We start from the raw sequence: 6,000 nt of genomic DNA on the forward strand, positions 1-6,000 counted from the left end.
GTTTTCACGTGATACTTATTAAGATGTTTGAAATAAGAACAATGTGGAAAAAGGGAAAAATAATTACCAGTGCCAATAATTTAGTTGTAATTTTTTTTAGCTACCTACCAATATTATTTAATGTGTAGGTATGACTGTATGAATAGTATGATACAAATAATTACAAGATAAAAAGAACTTTTTATATACAAAGTTTTTAAATTTTCTGTTGAATCATATTAACTTGACTAGTTAACTAGCTAGTCAATATAGAAATAATACTGAAATATCATTTTGACACTCATATTGATTTCCATAGTAACGCACGTATATATTAATATTTAGTTGTTAGGACCCTAGCAACCAATAATAGTGGATTGGATTACGGATTTCTCCCTTAATAACTTTTCATAAAAAACAGAATTAATTTAATTCTACTTAAAGATGGCTAAAAGTATTTAAAAAATGCATTGGCATCGTGTTCTGATATATTCTAAAAGTTTCAAATGTCTAGCTAGTCGGAAAGTTAGTTAAAAATCGACTGCAAGATTTGTACCGGACAAAGAACCACCGGACAAATAAGAATACGAAGCTAAGAAAAACGTTGTAAAATATATGTACATAGATATATTATGTTGAGCATTGTGAAGTAATTTAAATAATACGATATATTCAAAAGTATCTACCTACTTGATACCTTAACCATTAAGGTCATATTTTGAATGGACGAGGGATTATCAGAGGTGAGATTTCTTGGACAAGCGAGCGAGAGGTAAATAATAATAAGCGATTTATGTGTGGAAGAGCTCTCCGCCAACGTATTCGTTATACGAATATTTTTATATTAAGAATACAACGTAAATTGGACACAGATTAATCTAATTATAAACTAGGGCTTCAGTGCTTAACTCAATTGCTCCCTACAACATAATGTATGGCTACCAGCAGCCCTATGTTGTGACTAGTGACATGAAGTCGCCCGGCGACATGACGTCATATGACATCATTGTGACGTACTACCGGAGTGAGTCAATAGTCTTCGAGAAATTAACGCTACTCTAATACAGGCGTTATTCATTGTCCCCATACACAAATAGGTGTTTTAGCATAATAATATATATGGTGAGCCGTATGCTTGGGCGCCTCGCCTCGATGCGTGTATTGAGCATACGTCACAATTACGTCATGTCGTCGGGTGACTTCATGTCACAAGTTACAACATAGGGCTGCAGAGCGTTGGAGCGGACCATTTTTTGAGTTGCTCCGCTCCGGGACCTAATACTTGCTCCGGCTCCGCTCCAGGGTCTGCTCCGCTTCGGGTAAAAAGTTTTAATAAGTATTATATGTATACAAATGTTAAAAAATAAGTAGTTTTAAAATAAGCGTCATTTTCATTATTAATTCTATTAAACAAAATTTTCGACAGCAAGTCGTCTCTCATTATTTGCCTCTTCTGTCCAAAAAGTGAGGTTATTTATCACTCGGCAATGTTGCCATACTTCAAATAATTCCAGTGTTGCAAAGTGTCAAAATATACTATTTTCATTGGATTTTAGGACGAAAATTTAATAATAAAAAAAAACATCCGGAGCAGTGGAGCACTTCAAATGTTCGGTGCTCCGGGTTAAATCCCATTGCTCCAGTGCTCCGTGCTCCTGCTCCGAGCTCCACTCCAACGCTCTGATGGCTACAAATGTAGCAATGAGCAAATGAACAATACCTACTTTCTGATTATATAAGACTTATATTATATAAGTTATAGATGGCGCACAGCAGACTAAATCTCCGATACATGAGTAAAAGGCCGGCACGTCTTTCGTTTTTCTGTGAGAACGGCGGAAAATTATTAATTTATAAAATTAACAGGACCATCATAATCAATTTAAATCTTAATTCCATCAATGCATCTGCTTATAAACCTTTTTTTTTCGACCATGTCCGATCCTAATAGAATCATAATATGGGCCTCCACAGAGTAGAGGTTTGTATTAACAGATTTTGTTTTTTACGAGAAATGGATGTCAGCCACTTGCTCAACCTATTAGGTCCATACCCTGACTCACACACAAATTGAAAAACAATATGTGTACTTGCCAGACCCAGGATTCGAACCTGAGACCCAAAGGCGTGATAGTCCAACGCTTAAGCCGCGCGGCCACCTCTTACCGATCCAATATTATTCTTATTGTGATACTGTTTACTTTACAAACTTAGGACCCTCCAAATTCATTAGCGGGAAGGCCGGTAGGTATGTCCTTATAGTGTTATTTTATTAATTTTTTCCGCCCCTATTATAAATCCAGCACTGATTATTTATTTTTGAGTCGTGACTGTGACTATGAGAGAATAAATAAAGGAATAAAAAACTTATAATTCTTATAATAATAATGCTACATACATAATAAATAATATGTATTTTTTAGTGCCGTTATAATTAATTATACAATTATGTATATGTACCTAGGTATATATAAAATCTTCCGCTTGATAGTAAATTTTAATAATCTTTAGTAAAAAAACGAATCAAATTACCCCTCCTGGACCACCCTCTCCTCTCCGATAGGATCTGGTAACTTGGTATTGGTAAAATTCCACGTCCTGTGAAAATTCTGAACTACGCGTTTTAATTAAAACAATCTTTATATTATTATGCGAAACGCTTTGATTGCATTCGAATAATCGAATAGCTGGTAATGTTCGGTTCTGTCAAATTATCAATTGGACCCGCATAAAATATAAAAAAATTATAAAATTAAAAATAACGCAATAAAATTTTTCTTCGACATCTTTATTTTAATGTAGCTACCTATAATAATTATATTCCTTTTAACAGCTTCTCAGACGAGTATTTTCTGACTAACTTTCTTCAAGGTATGCTCGCCTTTCATTCTCTTGAAGCTCGTAGGTCACTTCTGCTCTTAAAGCATTTTTCTCTGCTCTCACGTGGTATAGTTTCCAATCCCGATATTCTGGTAAATTTGAATTTTTATGCACCCGTCAATTACATGCGTGGTCGCAGCCATGACCTATTTTGAGTGAAAGCTGTTTTCTCATGTCAGGCTCACCAGGCACCAATAGCGAGTGCTGTGCGGCTGGTCAATGCACTCCCTAAAGATGTAGACATTTTTAACGATGCATTACGCATTCTGTTTTTAAAATTCTATTTTATTGTTTAATTTGTATTATTTTTACCACGTTTTTCTTAGCTCGTATTCTTGTTTGTCTGGTGGTTGTTTATCCAGTACAAATCTTGCAATCGATTTTTAACTAACTTCCCGACTAGCTAGACATTTTAAACTTTTAAAATATACCAGAATACGATGCCAATGCATTCTTTTAATACTTTTAGCCATCTTTAAGTAGAATTGAATTCATATTCAGTTGTGAAGTTGATATGATTCAACAGAAAATTTAAAAACGTGGTACTTATATAAAAAGTTCTTTTTATCTTGTAATTATTTGAATTATTGTTGTTTTTTATTATTTTTATTTCTTTTCTATAAAATTATTTTTTTGCTTTGTTTTTTTCCTCTACCGTGTTTTTTCTCTAGTTGATTTACTTGTACTTTTTATTCTAAATGTCATGTTGTGAACGTCTTGAATTAATAATTTGTTATGTGCTCAACGTCTATTTTTTAAATAAATAACCGGGAATCGTAACAATTTTGAGCATGTCCGATTCAGTGTGTTGAATAAATACTTTCTATAAATACTATCAAGCGAATTTGCACAAAAAAATATCATTCTTAGTTTTATAATAATAGCGCAGCGAGACAGTGGTATGCATTCGACAATCAGGCTGTATCGACAGTTTGACGCAATTAATTATGCAAGGTCGCCGCAAAGAAACGGCACGAACCGGCGATCGAAAAATGGTATTTTAAAATGTCAAGGCAGACAGAACACAGACGATAAACCTCTCACCTGTTACTAACTTGTTATGGATACTTGGAATCGGTACCTGGCTGCAACAAGCCACTGAATTGTCACTGCGTTGGCCCTTGGCGTCGAAGTATTAATAATAATTATAAATTATAAGTGTTATACTTATAACCTTACTTATAATCTTACCGCTTCCAAATCTAATAAAATGCTTCGTTTTCACCATGCGGTGATCTAGTGAATTTAAAAACATTTTAACAATATTAGTATTAGACTTTCATAAATTATTTCTCTTGTGCGCCCACTTCTGGAATACATTTCTACAATATAGATAGTCCATGGCCCCCACACCCTGAAGCGGGCCCACAGGCCAGGATCTTTGGTAAGCCCCTCTACATATCACTAAGATTAAAGGCAGTATGGCGCTCTACAGTAACGTTTTCCAAATGGTGTTCGAGGTACAATTAAGAGCATCTATTTAGTATATTTTTTAGCGAATTTTAGTATTTTTTAATACATCCACTTGAATTATTGAATTGTCGATTATCGACACACATCAAAAACTGTATCGCATAACTACATGTTTAAAAATCATAATCAATATAAATATTTGTAGTAAATTAGCGCCGCAGGCGACTATTTTACTATTTGGGTCGATTTGTGATATGTGTTTATCACACTTATCTGCTTGACCCACCACGCCGGACCCCCAGCCTAAAGCCCTATCAGCCCCCCCCCCCCCCCCTTGTGGGGACCATGATATAGTCTCACTATTATAAAGTACACATCCAAACCACTGAAAGATCTGTTGTCAACGAAAATTTATTCGTTTTATTAATTTTATTCCAGCTGAATTCATTGCCTAGTTATTTTTTTAGAGATAACTAATCTATCCATTCTAAAAACCCTGTCTTTTTGGTTAAGCGTCGATGACATTGAGCTACTTTACAAGCTGCTAGTCGGCGAGTTTAAAAGCGAGAGAGTCAGATGGTGCGATTGTGATGATGACACACAAAACTTTCCACTCGCTCAGAAGCCAACAAGCTAGCGAGTTGAAACCGTCATTTTTGGTACTATTTGACAGGACGTATTGAGTAGTTCGTTTTTTTATCGGCACTCTCGCCACTATCGCTCTACTGCGCAGACGCAGATCGCCCACACGCCAGCGAGTAGTGAGTAAAGTAGCCCGGTCTTCAACTTTTCTCGGTAGATTGTTTACAATCTGCTTGTTAGCTAGTTCTATGATGACACTGGGCGAGTTTACAAGCAGATTGTAAATTAGCTAGCTTGTAGCTTGTAAAGTAGCTCAATGTCATCGATGCTTTATGTTTAAAACTCTAAATTCAAACTTCAACTGATTCGAACTAAATAATTGATCATGTCCTCACTAGACAAGACAACAAATTATAACCATTTTCTCGTTGATTTTTTAAAGGCAACTTACCTATATATTAATCCATCAACACCTAGGATTCATTCTCTTCCGAATAATGATTCTATTGACATGTTCAATACTTCCTTTCAGGCAGTGACGTCCCGTGGGGTAGGCAGATTGAGCGTCGCTTGGGGGCGGCAGTCGCTCGAAGGGCGGCAAATCGTGGAGAATCATTTGGTATAGTATAGATATAGAATATAGTATAGTATAGATATAGAAATAGGCACCTAAACTTAGCAATAACGAAAATATCTTTCCACTAAAAAAATTAGCTCAGTGGTTGCCAACAAAATGTATTAATTAACATAAAAGGTTTAACAGTTGTCAGGTATATCTTTTAAGGACCTCAGACTCTGGTGATTTGTGTAAGTGTCTAACTTAGTTATACTCCGGAACCGCATCAGTTGAAATATGGCCTTATGGTGGAGAGGGTTCAGAAAAAAATCTTGAGACTCCTTTACTTGAGGTTGTATGGATACTATCCGACATCCGTGGCTTTATCTAACTGACTTTCTCTTAGGCATGCTAACATACTGCAGTCTGCAATTTAGAAGAAATCTTTATTTAGCTAGGTACGTATTTTTTTCGACTTATACTAGGTATAAATGAGAACTCTGCCATTCTGGGCAGTGTTGACCTGTGTGTCCCTGATAACTATCTTAGAAATAGAGACCATCAGCTGTTTATTCTCACAGGGTACAGAA

This window comes from Rhyacophila brunnea, unplaced genomic scaffold, assembly GCF_057557595.1.
Source record: "Rhyacophila brunnea isolate RB1 unplaced genomic scaffold, BYU_Rbru_1.0 scaffold_20, whole genome shotgun sequence".
NCBI lineage: Eukaryota > Metazoa > Arthropoda > Insecta > Trichoptera > Rhyacophilidae > Rhyacophila > Rhyacophila brunnea.